This window comes from Dermacentor silvarum, chromosome 3, assembly GCF_013339745.2.
Source record: "Dermacentor silvarum isolate Dsil-2018 chromosome 3, BIME_Dsil_1.4, whole genome shotgun sequence".
In the NCBI taxonomy this organism is placed as follows: Eukaryota; Metazoa; Arthropoda; class Arachnida; order Ixodida; family Ixodidae; genus Dermacentor; species Dermacentor silvarum.
Window position 1 is genome coordinate 95,871,955 of NC_051156.1, and position 19,526 is coordinate 95,891,480.

At 42.8% G+C, this 19,526-nt stretch overlaps 1 long non-coding RNA gene across 2 annotated transcripts in view; it reads left to right on the plus strand.

Annotated features, from left to right (window-relative positions):
• The window catches only part of LOC119443926 (uncharacterized), a 91,352-nt gene that overhangs the window by 24,436 nt on the left and 47,390 nt on the right, over positions 1–19,526 (plus strand). The window contains exon 1 of one of the 2 annotated variants that reach the window (XR_007465970.1): positions 2,735–2,864. The exons of the other annotated variant lie outside the window; for it this stretch is intronic. This is a non-coding gene — a long non-coding RNA (uncharacterized LOC119443926). Of the gene's footprint in view, positions 1–2,734; positions 2,865–19,526 lie in introns of those variants that run through there. 2 annotated transcript variants of the gene reach the window in all.

Sequence of the window (19,526 nt, forward strand, 5' to 3'; positions counted from 1 at the left end):
GACACGGGCTCGCAGAGACCGGCGCTCAGTGCAACGTGAGGATTGGCCCAGACGGCCTGTGGCGTCTTTTACGCTGTGAAGAGAAGCGGACGGTCCTTCGATGACGAGACAGCTGCAGGACTAGAGCACCCTCGACCTTCTCCGAGCGTTCATGCGCTGCCTACGCCGTCTGGAATTGTGATCACGATAAACAATGAATCAGTGAAAGTTCTGTTGTTTTTATTGCGATAGCAATTATATGGACACTCAAAAGCAGATTTCTGCCGTCGGCGGCGTCGCCGTCGCCGTGAGGTTCCGTATGACGTGATTTGGAGAAGAAATCGTCGCCGCGCGCCGAACGCTGTATGTGCGAGTGAAAGGGCGCGAGGGACGCGTCTTTCACGGGGAGTGAACGCACGGCGGACAACAAACGCGCGTTCTGCGCCGTGCTCACTTAAGGGCTGCAGAAGTAGGCGTCTCTGTTCTCCTTCACAATCACCATGTATGTAGAGCAAACGCGCCTTCTTCCGACGAGCGAGAGGCCGTGGGGGAGGGGGAGGGAAGGGAGGCGACGTTTAGCTGCGGCACGCAGTGCCTATTTATATCAGAGGCTCCGGCAACAGTCACCAACGCCGCACGCATTTTGAGCGAACGCGGGCAAAACGCCGATGGCGTCGACAACAGTTCTGAGTTGCCGATGCTGCTGCATGTCCAAGTTTATACAGCTGATAAAGCTAATATCATTACTCCGTATAGCTCTCTACAAGTTTGCTATCGCAATTGATGCTTCGCCTTTCAGGTGAAACTGCGACAACTTTTTTGCTAAGCTTTGATGAGATCAACTCGGACTACCGGTTCGCTCTGTATGTACTTTTGTCAGGGTGGACATAAGCTACGAGTTTGCCTTGAGCTTGCGCAATGTACTGCATGCACTATGTTTGCATTTGCACCTTGTGTTCCCTTAATTCTTGGCAATCGACGTGGAGGTTTTGAAAACTGAACGCAATTACAGTGCTTGCCACTGCCTCATATTTTTTTAAAGTATGTAGTGTGTTTGTGTGTCATAAGTTGCAGCTGGCTCTGTTTCTTTCTGGCACCTAGTCGGCACCTAGGCTTTTAAAATAATACACGAACCGCCTCGTTACACACATAAACAATAACCGGAGTTAGCATCAAAGAGGTTCATTGCAGACCAGCATATATCGAGAGGAACATACCCACTGCTCCAAGTCAGCGTCAAAGGGTTTCATTGAGCAGCGTTAGCTACCTAATCCCGCATGTATAGTGACCCATGTCGGTGTGTGAGAGGTTCATTGAATAGCGGCGCAAATGAACCCATTCTCAGATACTCAGTGGCCCAAGGTGGCCTGACAGCTGCTTTCGAACCCCGTTTCATCAGCACAGCAGCCTGTTGTGCTATCCAATCAACCATGGACTAGCTAGTGATCCAGTCAGACGGGAACATTGTTAGTTACATGATATCCCAGCCCCTAGAAAGTGCGTAGAGTACCTTAAAAATGCTAAGGCAGTAAATGAGACAGCTGGCACACGTTTCGCACTTGTGTGCTCTTCGTAAGCGAGCCACGCTGTCCTTTAAGTTGTTTGATCAGAAAGATGTGTCATAACTAGCCTGTCCTTGTATGTTCTAGATAGAATCAATATATCGCCTTAAATGTTATTTTGTTAATTGACTTAATTGTGAATTTTTTGTGTGTGTAATGGAAACAAGCGGCACCGGTCAATGCTGGCCTTGTGTGGCGAACCATTTAGTTTTGATGAATTTTGCGGCACGTATTGAAACGCACTTCAGTGGTAACTCCTCATGCAAATTACTTACGCTAGTTTTTTTTAATCCTGATTTGCCTTGGCATTTTCAGACAACTTAGTGGTTGCAGCATTCCTAGTATCACCAGCTCCAGCCATTGTGCCTTTTCCGGTGTTGCCATGAGTGCTGCGTCGGCTTCTAGTTGTCGCATAAGTATAGAAATGTCCCACGAATGTACCATTGTAGCACGTGCGACCAATTAGGACGGTGATTACCCGAAATGACCAGCTAATGTTATCGCTGCATGACTGACGAGAAATCATCGCTATAAAACTAATTATCTCAGCCTATAGCATACTTTAATAAAAGGCAATTGCTTAATGTGAACTGTCGCAAATCTAAAAGTAGGTTTGATAGAATTATTTGTGTCTTTCAGTTACACTACCAATGAGTGACTTTATCGTCGGCGACGGAAGGCCTTCAGCCTCTACGGCCATGATGAGGAAGTTCACATTTGGGCAGTCACAAAGTTATGAAAACATATGATAAAATCACCCCTATTTTGAAGTTCTTTGCAGACTCACCTAAATTGACTAGACAGTAAGCTGGGCAGTCACAAAGTTATCAAAACGGATGATAGAATCACCCTGTTTTTGAAGTTCTTTGCAGACTCATCTAAACTGACTAGACAGTAAGCTTGCCGTCATGTGACGCTGCCCAAATGGAAGTGACAATCAAGTATTCATATCAAGGATTGCTGTGCCTACTTACCGGCAAAGATATTTATGCGATTAGACGTAGATACCACTGTCAGGTATAAGTGCTGCGCAGTGGACACAATACAGTACGTTGGCATAACTCAGTCACCGCCGGTACTTCGTGTTTACCGTGTTAGAAAGGAGACAAGATGACTACAAGGCCAAACTTCAAAAATAACCTTCATTATGTGTAACAGATCAAAAGCTGAGAAGCTGTATCCTCTGCAAAAGAGGTCACAGGAATTTTTCTCTGCACGTGTAGGAGGTCGTGCAGGTGTAAAACGCGAGTGCTGTCTGCAATTTAATGACCACTTCTAAATACAGGACACTCTGGCAACAACTGAGCGTCAGCTATTCCTTAGGTGAGGCGGTCACATCTTCTGGAAACTTCGATTCGCTAAGATTATATATGGTGTCTTTCACGGATGTTATATTTTAAAATCGCCCGTGGCTTATGGCACAAATCTACGGTTTGGGATGGGCTACTCTAAGAAGTGTATACCGTTTGCACGTAAAATCAAAAGACATAATCGAATAATTAACAGAATTTCGGTAACTAACTTTTGCAATATTGACACGTATACATGTTTATCTTTCACCGGTGGCCGCTTTCCACCGGTAACAAATGTTAAACGTTATCGCTCGGCGCAGGACGCGCCTGTATCGGAAGTTTTCACCGGTAACATTTGTTACAGGTTTCCACCGGTAACATTCGCGGTACAGGTTTCCACCGGTAACATTTGTTACCGGTGGAAAGCGGCCACCGGTGAAAGATAAACATGTATACGTGTCAATATTTACTTTACGGCACATGCTATAGCATAGAAAATTGAGGCGGTGATTTCGGCAGTCATATTGAGTTCAAACAAATTTTGAGGATTACCCAAGTGTGCGAAAAAAATGCATTGGCGTTCGATTTATTTTTACCGTCAATGCTCAAAAAGGCGATGAAATAAATAAAGGAAGTGGATCAACATTTCAAATTTTGATTCGCAAGGTCCTGTAAATTAGTCAATCACGAATTTTCATTTGTTAAGCAAGTACAGTCAACATCTTCGATTAGTCTAAAACAATGATTAGATTCGTGAGATTCGTGTGTGAAATTGTGAAGGTTAAAACAGTTTAACTATGGATAAGCTATCTGACCACCTCGGCAACATTTTTTACTACGATTTTGTTTTTCATAAGTAGTGCCGGGTATTTCCCTGTTATTGCTGAAATACTTCCAGGAAAATATTTTTTTTCGTCGATTACGGTTACTCTTGAAGTGATTTACACACTTTGATGGTATATACACATTTTGGCGTAATAAGTCACCCATTAAAGGGATGTTGTTTGCATTTTCCCGATGTTTACAGTGCCCATACCTTACACTACAGGTCTATGAACAGGAAAACAGTGCAGCATATATTTATGGCTCAAGTCTTATGGCAAACTTTATTTTGCGATGGTCATCAACCGAGACCATGCAGGCCAATGATGTAAGACATCTGTGGGCTTCACTTGTTCTGTACAACTTTACAAGTTTTACATGTCCACGGTTGCTCATTCACCTTGGTTTGTTCCAACTGAAATTGACACATGCACAAGTCAGTATGCGTTCATAGTGCTGCGTTGAGGAGCAGAGGGCATGCTCTGATCTTAAACTGGAGTTTTTTTGCTGCAAGAAGCTGCTGGTATGCTAACCACAAACGGAAAATGCCTGAAAAGACTAGAAAACACGTCAACTGCTAAGAACAATATACGGATTATCAAATAAGTGGAAGGGAAGTTGTACTGCTCAGACAGATGCTGGGTGCTGCACATTAGGCAAGACGTTTGCTGTGACGGTTTCTCAACGCTTTCTGACAACACTGATTTTTCTTTCACATTCGGTATTTTTAAAACGTCCATTTCCTGTGCCGACATTACCTATAAGTACGTGCCATGCTAGCCTAGAGTCGCGCTATGCGGGAACGAAGTGTAAGTGGTGAATACATGGAAGTAAATGAAAATAATTTGGAAGTTAAGCAGCTCTGAGAAATTGCCTGTTATTTCTTTTGGTGCCCAGCATTACCAAACAAAGAGCATGAAGCTGAATGTGATCCTTGTGGGCTTGGCCATCTTTGGTCTCATTGCGGCAGGTGAGTTGCCTTGCTTTTGAATTTGAACCTACCGTTGAGTCCAGAATCAGATATTCCTGGCAAGGTGCCCTCGTGAGCCTTCGGTGTACGTTCAGAATCTTGGCAGCGTTGGGACATAGTAAACAGTAAATGAGAGCTTGAAAGGTGCCTGATTTTTTTGTTGGATCTGTGACACCTTTCTTTCCTTCTAAATATTTATTGTTTGTGCTTAATCTTTGTAATGTGCTTGTTTACATTGACGCACATGCTCGTTATCGCCACCATCACCCGGCTATTGCGTGTTCGTTGCCCAACGCAGTCGCCTAGCACAGAGATCTGCCGTTACCCATACTGTGCTCCAATTAATGCAATTTAACACAGGAGTGTTCGCAGTTCTTCGCCGCAAAACACAGCACTCCCTTTCCTTTTGCAGCGATTGCTTTACTGTAAAAGTCCATGTCTACATCCTTGAATTAACTACATACGCGTATATGCCAGTCCGTCCCTGGAAAAGCTGAACCGAAGATAATTATTTTTCGTAGTGTCATTGTTGGCGCTATTGATACGTGAATATTCATTCTGGTATTTATTAGTTCTTGAAGCTGTTCGTGCCGCTTGTCTTCTTCATTTTTTGTCCGCAGAGAGCGATGCTATGCCAGCCAGCAGCTCCAGTGAAGCCAAGGCCAGGGCTGATCCCGAGACTGCTGAGCGTGCCGAGCAGAGCAATGCCGTGGAAGCACGTATCGGCGAGGGATGCTTGGCTTCGCTGTGCGGCTAGTAACCTGACGCAAGACAGTGAGACGTTCCAAAGATCATCTCTCGCAACAGTGGCATGAATACTTCAAAAGAAGTAGCGGCGCTGTCCAGCGTTCCACACCATGTCCCGGCGGCGAGTAATGGGGCTTGCGGATGGCTGTTGCCCGCGCTCTTGCATTTAATAAAGTTACATTAAAAATCAAAACTTCCCTTTCTATGTTTATAAATTATTGTTGCTGAAAGCATTGCTCACTTGGCACGCCCGCTGAATCCACACGTGCGGCTAACGAAGACGACCTCTCAGACGACATATGTGACTTCAGAATAATTGATGTTATATAAGTGAAGCAATCAATCTTTTACGCTAATGTTGCAAACAAGATAAAGAGCTCATTGGAAGGAAGAAATGTTATGTGACCAATATCAGGCCCAAGAGGCATGCTTCAGACGTGTACCAGTTCTTGGAAAATCGAAGTTGTCTTCGGCATCCACTTGTCGAAACTATGCCTACAGACTTAAGTTTTTAAATTGTCCTACTGTTTATCAGTTTCTGTCAAAGCAGACCATTCCACGTTGAATTTATTGCACCTTTCATTCGATTTCAAGAGAGGAAGAGAAATATTAGGACAAGGTAGGGAAGTCATTTTAACCAAAGAAAAACCTTTGATTCATTTCCCTGAACTGAGGAAGGTGACAGGGAAACTAATAAAATAAAATGAAAGAGGAGATTAACGCTGCAGACAAAGACGTGCACAGCCGGCGGCATGCGACAAATTAGACTGGCCAACAATGACCTATGCAATAGAAGCCTGTTGCTAGTGGTAAGCCTAATGCATTCGTGACTTTCTGCTGCAGCGGCGAGTGAGGTCGCGGATGTAATATGGTCAGTTTCGAAAGTGGTCTTTAAAATAAGCAATGTGACACAGTCACTAGCTGTCGTCCTTGAACGACAGTAATAAATTGCTTCGGGATCTACGTAGTGTTATATTCACACGCAACGTTCTTCACCATCCCAATTATAGAAGCCAAATAACTCGTAAGGGCTCCTTGCAAACATCGCCAACAATTCAGGGATGTCATTTTCTGGGAAAGCGCGATTGGGTTTTGAAGGACGGTACAACTGATTAAGTTATAACTTGGCGTGATGCGCATATACAATATGATGTCGCCTGCGAACACCGGCAGTTCTCTACTTGTATTTGTCATTCAGAACGGCAACGATAGGTAAATGTGTTCAGCCAACGCTGAATAACAGGAAGCACGCGTCTATTCTTAATTTATAGCAGGAACAGGGAACAAGGAAGCCCTAGGTGGCTTGGGGAGAAGGCCAATTGTAGTTTTCTGGCGCGCGTTTCCCCACTATTGCGGAGAAAATTCCGCAAAATATTTTTTCTTTGCGTTGATTATGCTTATTCTCGATTTGTTCTGCGCATATGAACACAAAAGCTTTTTGTGGGAAATTCAGAGCGCCGTTATAACATTTACAGTGCGCATCGCATCTGTAAGTTTTTTACAGCGCTCATATCGTCAAGTTTAAGTTTATTCATCAACGATGTCTGTATTTCACACCCGAGGTGTCTGACCGAGGACCAAAACATACCGAAGAAAATATCCTCCAAAGGACGAGGCATGTGTGTGCTGCAAAACACGGTTGGAAATGACTCGCCACAAGCTAGACCCTCGGTTAGTGTCGACATTACAGAAGCGTTGTGATTAAGTAAGAGTCGATTAGAGTATTGGTGTGAGATAAGCAGGGCAACGTTTGGTAGAATTGGATTCACTAAAGGTGTAGGCAATGATACAGTATAGCGATAAAGGTTTCAAAGGTTAAGATCGGGATGAGATAGGCAAAGTGCTAGACTTTGATAGATGACGTAAAAACTGATAAAATCAAACAGGCTAGGCGACTATTTGTCCCAGCCCCGTTTGGAAGGGGAGGCCCCTAAATATTCATCATAATCAGAGCGTGGGAGATGAGCCCGGCTGTAGCACACGGTTCTTACATGACGTATTTCTACGGTGCCGATACAGTGCGTCGCTGTATTGCTTCAATGCTAATCGCATCAATGTCGACAGTCAGCCTGGAATGCTTACACTGCCTGGATTTTTTTCTTCGAGGGACCGTATAACATGCAGCTAGGATTGTGGTAAAAATGTTCAGCGCGAGAGTGCATGGAATGTACTTCAAAATGCACACAAGTGCTCCAATTTTTAAAGCCATAGTGACATACGGTTATATTCCGCATCTAATCTAGGTATGTCGTTTAGCGCCCGCATAAAGACAGCCGCACTGGTGAGTGGCGATCGGGTCTACGAGCCATGTCGGCTTTCCTTTTGTCTGTAACACTGCTATGGTAACTGTAGTCACGGCTACCGAGTTGTACTATCGATCGAAACGTATTTTATTTGCTGCACTCAAATCGCGAACCGTGAAAGAATAGAAATATGTGAGCAAACGCCTTTCTACGCAAAATTGTTGTGCACAAGCATAGGCTAAATAAGTGCGTGATGTTTTCCTGAGAATACACTCTAACTGTCACTTGATGTTCCCTTTAGAACTTCACTTTCATCATAGAGAAAGAAATTCGTTCTCGCCAGTTGTTCGACGCAGCAAGCGTAAGAGGGATCAGAGGGCAGCCATCTTGTTTTCTTTTCGGAACAGGGCAGTCTCCGGCTGTTCGAAAAAAAAAGGCTGATTTTTAGGCATAATGCTACATGTTTCTTGCATCTGAAACGCTTTGCAGCGCAAGAGCAACACGGACACAAAAGAACACATTGGACGACAGACGAGCGCAAACTAACAAGAAAGGTTTATTGGCCACCACACGTGTTTACACTGCGGTCATCATCGTTGCATCAACCAACCACATCACATCACCTACATCAACCAACCTTTTGTTAGTAGTTTGCGCTCGTCTGTCTTCCCATGTGTTCTTTTGTGTCCGTGTTGCTCTTGCGCTGCAAAATGCTTCCCATGTACAATGAACAGGCCTAAATCGCCACAATTCTATGTTTATTGCGTACACGTGACTTTGAGTCGTGTGTTTTCGCTGCGACTTAGTGCGACAAACCGGCAAAGTGAGCGCGGCCGGAGAAATTTCGATGAATAGCGGAAGGACTAATGGTGACAAAGGCGTAGAAGCGAAACTATTTTTTTTTTGTTCGTTGCGACTAATCATACCTAAGCAGTGTGCAAAGGTGATGTTGAGATGGAAAGTTATCGCGGTTTTTGTGACGTCCCATGATGAACAGGTGAACTAAGCACGGCCCAAAAAATGTTGGCCAATCTTGTAGAGCTAATGGCTGAAATAGAATGGAAACAGATTGGAATGGATATGCGTTAAAGCGCCCTTGGAGTTGTCAGGCTGAGCATCAAATTGTGTTGTTTGAAAGAAAGTTCCAGTGAGCTTGGAAGTTGGTTAAAATACCATGCACCCGAGACGAGCGTCTGAAATCTCGAGAGTCACGATGTGAAGCGCGTGCTTCCACTGAAGCATGAAGAACTTGAATTGAATAATTTAGTTTTACCCATGGCGAAGTGCGTTGAACAAACTAAACAAAATGTGTTTCCAAAAGGGAGATATTTGAAACCTTCTTTGGGATGTGGAATGTTTCGTACAAGTATGAAAGGTAACCATAACAGGGGACTAGTTGAGCCAGGAAATAGAGGCAGCGGACCGGCTTTCAGCAACTCAACGTCGGCTGTTACGAAGGTGCGACTCTCGTAACGCGTAACAAAGTACGCCTTATAGAGGCATCATCGCAATGAAGAAAATTTATTTGAGAATAACAAAACGTATACCTGATAATGCTTTTTACAATAGCTGAAGAACGTATTGTAAATTTCCTATAACATTCATATGCCACCCAAATCGTAGTGAAATAACGAGTGATTGGTGAAAGACAGAGAGAGAGAGAGAAAAGACTTTATTCCATGTCAGACTAAGACCTATAATTGATGGTTGCAGATTTCGACCATAGGTTTGTAGAATCTGAGGACAAAATATCACGTAGAAATTTCTCGTGACGAACATTTCGTTCAGAGTGAACTATGGCTGTGTTTCGTTGATTTCTATTGAAGAACATTGTATCACAAACTGTATCGGTGCAAGCATTGACTGTTGCGAAGGATTCTGCTACTCTAAAGCTGCGTGTGGCGCGTAGGGACACCAATTCTTGAGCCAACATATACAGGAAATAAAGTGCCTTGAAGATTGTACAGTCCGCCAATAACGACGAGCCGCGTTTAGAATGCCTGAAACTGTGTCTCAATTTAGGAAAAGTAATTTAAATATAGCCACACTCACCTTGGTTGAATCCATTTGAACGCTTTACCTGCATCTGGTGACATGCCGTTTCTTTGTTTCAATACTTTCATAGTGCCCGAGAGTCAATCCCCTGTCAGTTTGTCGTGGGAGATTCCTAGGTTTCAGTGGCATCCAATGGTGAACATTTTCCATGTACACAGAGCGTAAATAACCATTGCTTTTACCGAAGGGACACTGCGTAACTTTCGTACTGCATTTTTTTACAAATAAGAAAATATTGGTTAGTTAATGTGATATTCGAAGGTGTTTTTTTTGTTTAAAAATATGTATCAGATACTATTCCAAGCTCTCACTACTGGAAGATCTCTTTAATTTATTTGCGATTATTATGCGCGATGAATATGCTGTCGGTAGGGTACAGTAAAATGCTTCGTTACCGTGGAAACATCTGCCCCTTTTTGTAGGTTTTATCAATTATTTTTTGTATTAAATAGTATCAAGATTACAGTATCATACTATATGTCAATACAAAGCTAAATAAATGTACTTTTCCATGATAATACATTTGAATGCAAATATTGGGGAGTTACAAGTAATAATCATTTTATTGAAAGTTGCGTCGAATATTTCCAACGGGTTGCTCATAACATACAAAGCTAAATAAATGTACTTTTCCATGATAATACATTTGAATGCAAATATTGGGGAGTTACAAGTAATAATCATTTTATTGAAAGTTGCGTCGAATATTTCCAACGGGTTGCTCATAACATACAAAGAGAAAAAAATACGAAAAATAATCCGAAATATACAAAATGTTTGCTAAGAAATTCTTTATAAAAGAGGAAAGTGTTAATTACCTGGCTGATAAAGCATATGAGTTACACATTGTTTTTTCGGGTTAGTGGAAACTGCCTTGTTACATAAGATGCCACCATTACAGTTTTTCTTTCTACAAGTTTTCCAAACCAAATATTACAATAGATATCAGTTAAAAGATAAGTAAATGAGCTGTTGAAGCAAGGTTATTTAAAGAACTTATGCTAAACAATAGTTCCGAAATAAAATCTCAAATACGAAACATAACTCTGAACATGGCACCAAAACACAATACGGTATACCTTAAAAAATCTTAATTGTATAAACAACAAAAAAGCTTCATACAATGGAAAGACGCAACACACAAAGGAAAAGCAGACAGGCGAAAGGAAAGAGCGTCACTCGCAACTAACTTTATTCCGAGAAAAGATCGCAATATTTAGCCAAGCCACACATGCGCGGCAAGGTTCCGCGCATCATGCCTCCCTAGATGAGTCTATAAGAAACATGTGCTAGTTTAAAATGTATTGAAAAATGCATACTCAGCGCCGCACAACACCACTGACCTATCGCTAATGCAGATATCTTTTATTCTTATGTAACATGCCTCCAGCATTTCTCGCGTCAGCACCTCGTTGCTTTTAGCAAGAATGCTGATCTTCTTAAATCTTGCGTTACATTTATAGGATTTTCAGTGCACAGGTAAATGTGTGGAAAGGTTATTCTTAATGGAAAGTGCATGCTCTGTCACTCTGTCGTTAACACATCGGCCCGTTGGGCCGATGTAAACCCTGCCGCAGCTGAGCGGAATTTCATATACCACACCCACGGCACATGTGACGTCGGGCTTTACATGCCTGTCGCCTTTGGCGCTTTTGAAATCCGCGGGCACAGACCTGACAACTTCCTTAGTGTAGAAAAGAACAAAGGGACCATGTACTTATTCGCTGCCTTCTTCAGGTATTGCGCAGCCTTATGTACGTAGGGTAAAATTATTGGCCTTTTTTCTATCAGCTACCGTTCCTTCTTCTCTCCTTTCAATTTTTGAACGAGCGTTTCAGCTACAGCACCAATGACGGGGCGAGGATACCCAGCTGAGTACAGCCGGTTGACCTGACAGTCAAAGCTCTCCGCCATCCTGTGACGGCGCGATCTCGCCAGCGCACATTCCAAGTATATAGAAGTAATACCTCTCTTAATTACTTTTGAGTGGGCCTCATCATAGGGCATCAACTCTTTGCATGATCGGGGACAGTAGGCGCAGCAAATATGTTCTTCTGACAGCGTGAGGCTCAGATCTAAAAATTGTATTTTGTTGTTAGTAGGCAGCTCATACGTGAAGGACAGCCCCTTCGCATTTTGTATGAATTCCAGCAAGATTTCGTCCACGAAGTTAGTGGTAGTCATAAATGTTTTAGTATTTAAAACTACAAAATATTGACCGCATATCCATAAACCCCATGCACCTTTGTATTTTACGCCAAGGGCCTGAGCCAGCATTCCGTCAAAAGAGCCTAAGAAACATCTCCAAATGTTTGCTTTGGAAAAACTGTATTTCCTTCCTTATACGCTGGGATGAAGACGAAACTACGAGTAAGATACTGCCATTTTCACGCAATCTCAGTTACTTCGAAACACACCTCGAGGTTCTTTTCGGCAGTGTGGGGCGACACTGAGGTCTAGACCAATTCTCAAATTTCTCGAAAGCGGATGGCAAAAATATGAGTAAACCGCTTCTATACAGTTACACATGCACCATGCTTCTTACACAGTGCGAATATTCTGCGTAATCAGTTATGGGTGAATTTCGAATGAAAGCTGAATGCAATGTGCATTCAGCTTTCATTCGAAAGGGCACAAGGGGTCTTGGGTAGATATTGCCACGGTAGCAATGGCGCATATGACAACGAATTCACGATGGCGACGCAATTGCAACGATGACATGACAATGGTGGCATAGTCACGATTGAATGATGAGAGCATGAGTACCACAGAATAACGAAGAAATTAGCATAGCTTGCATTAGTGGCGCAAAGCTAATGAAACAACGGAGCTTATCGGCACCTAGCATTATCAAGTCATCCCCAGCATTCTCCTGAATTTATTGATTATTCATCGATCAACGATTACCTATTCATTGGCTACGGTCGGCTTTAGCAAGGTATTGCATGGCCACGTATTTTGGGCAAAGCTAATCACTAAGAAGTCTTCCCCGGCATGTTCAGGAATTTATTAGTTATTGATCGATTATCGATGAGCTATAGATTGGCTATCGCAAGGTGGTGGCCACGTTTTGGGCTAGGCTAATCACTACCAAGTCATCCCCAGCATTTTCCAGAATTTACTGATAATTGATCGATTTTCAATTAGCTATTGATTGGATATCGATTGGCTATCGCAAGGCATTGGCCGCGTATTCGGGCTAGGCTTAAACACCTTCGCTAGTTCCCAGGGGTATGTGCCATTGCGGTTGGACCCATTCTGTAACTAACGCCAGGCTCAACCCACATTTTCTCTTCGCTCTGCACGGAAAACGGTCGGCCTAAACAGCTCCGCTGTTAAAAGGAATGACGTCGATGGAAAAACGAAGGCAGTATGACATTTCTGAAGTGATCACGAGGACAAGACAGCGGGATAACGACGGCATGACCAATGTGGGTTGATGATGTTACAATGACTGCATGTTGTAACGACCACAGACCTCACAACGACTGCATGTCAACGAGTGCATGACGACGATGCCACGACAAGGATATGGGGACAATGAGATGAGGACAAGAGTATGACGGCGATGTCCTGACGACGACTAATAACGACAATGCTGGGATGATAACGCCATGACGACATGATTAGAATTGAATAAAAAGCAGGAGTTTAACAACTATGGTATAAAATGTTAATAGCCTTCACCAACTGTTGCATTTCTAACTGAATTCCACCTTTGTGTCGTGGAGCAGGTCATTCAGCAAATAGAAAAGAGGGGTGAGCATTGGCTCAAGTGTAGCGCGAGTCCCGAGTGAAATTTTCCTCGCAAAGGTAGGCGGTATTCTTGAGGAACAGCTGGACAGTCTCGTAAAAGTCGCCTTTATGTATGTAGATGGCTACCTTCTTTTCTTGCAGCCTTCATTATCGGGTTTTAGAGGTCACTTGATCCAGCATGTGCAAGGTGTTTCAATAGCAAACGGCGGGGGTTGCATTTTACGTGCGGTGATCCTCAGGATACCTCGTTCTGTTTCTTAAATATTAATAATCGGCAAAAGGGAGATCATGTTTGCTGGGGATACCAAACACGCAGCGTCAATGCAGTTCTTAATTGCACCTCTAGGCACTCTAAATTAGTTAAGAGAGCAATTGCTTCGTCTGCCATCTGCGCAGAGTTAACAAACTCATGTTAACACATGACGGCGAATAGCGTAGAAGTAGATAGACAGGCGTCTTTTGGGGGGTTCCCGAGGTTGGTCACTTCATCTGTTTGTGAAAAGTTGCTGCAAATGGTAAAAAGCGGGTCCACAAATAAACAAAAGGGGAAAAATGAAAAAAAAAGCAGCATTTATCGCATATTTGCACATCTCCCATGAGTTAAAAAATCGGGTCGCGATACAGCGTCGAGGTAGTCCGATCAGCCCCATGTAAGGTCGGACGAACTTGTAATATGGTGGATGATGTTCTCTTCCGTTTCGTCTTTGATTAAAAGTACAGAGAGAAGAGGATTCTTAAATAAAAGAGAGGATTCGTTGATGGGTCCACTGAGCGCCTTGTCTTCCGACCGGGAATTGAAAGTCACGAATGGCGAAGTAGAAGCACCATTACATCTGTAATTACATTCACGTCACTATTATTCTGAAAATATTCGCGATATAGCGAGGTGCTCTTGAATGCGAATAAAGTACAATGCCTCGATGATAACTTCCAGCGCACAGGTACCTCCAACTTAGAAGCTTAATCGCTTTTTAGTCAAGAGCGACGGATTAAGTGTTGCGCTCTGCTTGCTCTAGCAATAGGTAAAGAAAAGTTATCTGAAAAAATAATGAACGTCGCAGTACTCGGCGTACATGATTGCCAGCCGCAACTCAGAAAAATAGTGTTCGGGACGAATGACCCACACTGTGCTTGCCGCCAGCAAAGCTGCTCTTTTACGCGCATTACTTGTCTGCCTTCCACTGTCAAAAATTTAATTGGATGTAGCAACCAACGATCGCTGTCTCATATTTTGCAAGGCTTCAGTGAAAATAATTGAACAATGCCTGAGTGAAGGCAAATTACTTATTATAGCTGCTTTCCTGATGGCTGTCCATGTTTTTTCACATAGGGAAGGAAGTATGACTTTGTTATTTTAGTCATCCGACGTCATGCGAGTGTTTCGCGTCCGATGCTTATTTGTAAAATATGCTAACGCAATACGCACTTGTTGGAATCTATGTCAAGCATAGCTTTTGTAAATTGAACAACAAAATGCAAAAATATGCCATTTGGTTCGCGCGCCTTTTGTGTAATGGAAATTGGCGCACGCATGCGCTCTCGCACACCCGTCCTACGCAATGTGACGACTGTTATGTTGCCGTGCATATCTTCGTTTCATCTGTTTTATTTAAATGTTATCAACCGCTCCTTGGTCGATGACCTGATAAGGGTATGTGCCGTAGTATGGAAATGGTAATCATCATCGACACGCAGAGATCCTCTCCAAGAAGTTATTGGCGATGGCATAAAATACTACTGCCCGCTTGTTGGCCCAACTCCCGTTTCTGATACGTGAGTTAGTTGACTAAGTGAGGTTTATTGGCGCAAAAATCACTTTGGATATGCTGCGCCAGCCACAAGTTGTTCGAAAATCAAATGTAAAAGCAGCAAAAGTTGCATTGCTCGACACTTTATGCAATGAGCCTGTGTGATCTAGAAAACTGAGCAACTCAGTGGGCACCAGTGGGTCGTCTTCTAAAACAAACCAGGTTGTAAGTGTATGTGTAGTTGATGTAACTTGTAGAAGAGTTTTCTTCTCCGTGTTTCAACCTGTGTACATTTGGTTAAAATGTGCATCACTACTAACGGGCCTTGGCACTTCTCGCACGTTGGTTGTTCTTGCTAAGTAAAGAAAATTGCGGGTGAGGTGTCTGGTTCCCAATTCGAAGTCGACGTCAGAAAACTACAACGAACCGTTCTTGGTGTTGACGCGACTTACAGTCGGCAAGCACGGGTTTATAATTAATTATTTTTTATTTATTGTACCCTCAAGGCATTACAGCGTTGTAGAGAGGGGAGGGGCATAGAAAGAAGACATTAAAATTTATAAAAAGCACTTTACAAATAGTGCAAATCAGAAAAGAGCAACAGAAAATGAAAATAAAGATAATAACATTGTTTCATAAGGTACATGAAATGACAAAGATGGTGACACGCAGATCCCTTCGCAGGATGCACGTATAGACGCGCAAAAGAATAAAATACAAATGCAAGAACAAAACAAATGAAAAAAAAAAGACATCAAAGGGCTTGTAAAGATCTTCGTGGAATCTGTCTGGGTTAGTAATGCTGGTGGTTGAGGCGGGCAGGTGATTCCAGTCGCGGCTAGTTTGGGTAGAAATCAATGAGAATATGTTACCGTGTTTCCTCGGGGAATATAAACTTTGCAATTTTGATTAAGGCGTGAAGATATGAAAGGAGTAGGCTGGATACTGACTGCACCGCGATTAAAGTACGTGATTGTGATAACAGATCTTTTGGAAAAGGCAGAGGCGAGATAATTTTCTGCGCATGACAAGGGTAGGGAGATTAAGACTATTTTTCATGGTAGTTACACTGGATGTTCGATGATAGTTCGACAGTAGGAAACGTTTTGAGCGATTAGGAACTGCTTTGAGCTGGTTGATAAATGCTTCCTGGCCGGGGTCCCATACGGATGAACCGTATTCGAGGACAGGGCGGACGTAAGTGAAATATAACGGTTTCTTTAATGATGATGGTGCAAGAGAGAAATTACGTTTTAGGTAACCGAGCATACGATTGAATTTGTATATTATGTATTCAATGTGATCAGCCCATGACAAGGAGTTAGTCATGTGTACAACGAGATACTTATAAGACCGAACATATTGAAGCAGGATTGCGTTCAAAGAATATGAACAGTCAGGGACAGATGATGATGATGATGATGACCTTATCATCTTTGGAGCATATCCACTCACGGGGATCGGCCAAGAGACAGGGACAGATGCGTGGTAACGGGAGAACTCTCATTGTTTTACATTTCGGAATGTTAAGTTCCATTTTCCAGAGCTCAAACCAATGCGTAATATTATTAAGGTCTGTTTGAAGGGTTTGGATGTCGTCATCATGAGTAACTTTCCGATAGATAACACAATCATCACCAAAAAGAAAAATAGATGAATTTGTATTATTAGGTAAATGATTGATATAAATTAAAAACAGTAGTGGGCCTAGATCAGAACCGTGGGGTAAGCCTGAACGCGTGGGTCTCTAAGGAGAATCGGTATGGATAGTAGAAACGTACTGATTGCGGTTAGAAATAAATTGCGCTATGCACTGGAGCAATATCGGGTCAATACTGAAGCGGTGTAGTTTTAATAAAAGCAGCTGATGTTAACGTTGTCGAATGCTTTCGCAAAGTCTAGGAACATGCCGTCACTCGCCGCACCCTTGTCAAGAGCAACATGCAAATCATTAGTAAATATGAGAAGTTGCGTTTCGCATGAAAAGAACTTACGGAAGCCATGTTGGGAGCTGTGGAAGAAGTTATTTGAGTCCAAGGAAGAAACAAAATAGGTCTAAATAATGTGCTCCATTAGTTCACAAGGAACAAACGTAAGAGAAATAGGACTATAATTACGGGGGTTATGCCTGTCGCCAGACTTATTAAGAGGAAATACCATTGCTATTTTCCAGCCTTTCGTAGATAGCTATCCTGAATCGATTGAGTAAAAACGCAACCTAATATGATACAACTATATTCTTTGGTATTATAAAGGAACTTAGAGTTAATAGTGTCAATACCATACGAGGACGACCGTTTAAATTTATGAATGATAGCCGCTATACCGGCAGCTTCAAAAGTAAAGGGATCCATAGGAAAATAGCTCAAATCGTGTGTGTACGGATAATGATTAATGTGAAAGTCAGAGAAAGAGGGAGCGAGCGTTCAGTTAAGTAATCAGGCCAAAAAATACTTTGACACTGGATCACCAGACTCATCTACGAGGCATATGGCTGTTTAATTTCTTGGCTGTATTGGGCTCCAAAACTGCTTTCGATTAGTTCTGAACAAAGATGGAAGGGTGGAGCAAAAAAATTGTTAAGCAGCGTTGAGACCGCTAGCATACAATGTAGCAGCTATTTTATAGGCAGAATAGGGCTCCACGCTTCGTGATTTTTTTGCAACGCGAACGAGCCTTGCTTTTTTTGTTGGGTAATCTCTTCAGGTACCTTGAATGCTAGGGTGGGTTATAATTACTTTATATGGTTCTTAAAGAGATGTGCAGGTTCAACAACTATTGATTTGAACAACTGCCAGAGTGCTTCGACGGGTTTATCTGAATAATTTAAAAGGAATTCGTAAAGGAAGACGCAAAGACTGACGTTGATAGCTTCGAAATTGGCCTTGTTGTAGTTCCTTATCTGTTTCAAAATCTACGTGTACTAGGTAAATTGTAAAATTGTACAAGGCAAAATTGTACAAGGCAAATTGTAAAATGAATTACATCATGATCGCTTTAGCCGGGTGTGTGTGTTACAGCATAAGGTGGTATCTGGAGCTGATTTTAGTACCAAGTCAAGTATTGACGCTGTGGTCGGTGTCAGAAGTGTCGGCTGAGACACAAGTTGAGAAAAATGGAAATCTAAACAAGCGTTAAGGAAACTGACGGCTTCTGCGGACAATAGGTCGGAAAATGGGCATGGTACTGACCCTTGTATGTGTGCAAAATTAGAATCTCCGACAAAAAAAGAAAAATAGGCACTTCATGAAACCGCACAGTAATTTCATTCAATGAATCATGTAGCGCCTCAAACAATCCGTTAGCACAGCTTGGGGAACGATAGCAAGCGCAAGAATTGGCTTTTTGAAACTAATCGTTAAGCAACACCAAATTATTTCCAGACTACTAATTGTTGGACCACGAAGCATGCGAAATTCTCCTTCACTGCGATCAGAAATCCACCGCCCACTTTATGGCCACGGTGACATCGATACACAATTAAACGTTTTGTTACACTGAAACAATTCAGTGTTTTTTATTTTACTCCACAGCCAGGTTTGTGGTAGTATTACAAAATCCGGTCCGGAATCATTTTTATTTTACTCCACAGCCAGGTTTGTGGTAGTATTAGAAAATCCGGTCCGGAATCATTTATTATAGCACTGAGGCTTTCTTTCTTTCTGTAAACGCTACAGATGTTAGTATAGACTGCAGATGCAGAGATCAAGATGCCACCACCCCTTGCGTTATCCTGTTTTGTCGAGGTGTACAGACGACGAGAACGCGTCGACCTGGGCGATAGAGGGACATTCTCTGAAGGGCGATAAGATGAGGCAGCTTCACATGCACTGTTTGCAGGCTCAGAGTTATTGACACTGAGACGTTCGTGCACGCTATCATTGCTTGCATCGTAAACATAGCATTTCCCACCTGTGAAAAGTTTGTTGTGGTTTAATCTAGTGGCCGTGTTTAGTGTTTTAATGAAATCGCTCAGCTTTTCGCGTGCCATGCACGTGGTGAATGAAAAATATTGCTTTAGAGTAAACTAATTTTGTGCGATTAGGGAACACTTCGAGAAGACCAATTCCTTAGTTTCGTGCGTGCTGAATTTGACAATAATGTGCCTATTTTTACCTCCCGCATACTTCCGCAGCATATGCACACGTTCAGTGCTATCTGCCGATAGTTGCAAGTGCAATATTTCAGAGAACCCGCCGTGGTTGCTCAGTGGCTATGACGTTGGGCTGATGAGCACGAGGTCGCGGGAGCTAATCCCGGCCACGGCGGCCGCATTTCGATGGGGGCAAAATGCGAAAACACCCGTGTACTTAGATTTAGGTGCACGGTAAAGAACTCCAGGCGGTCCAAAC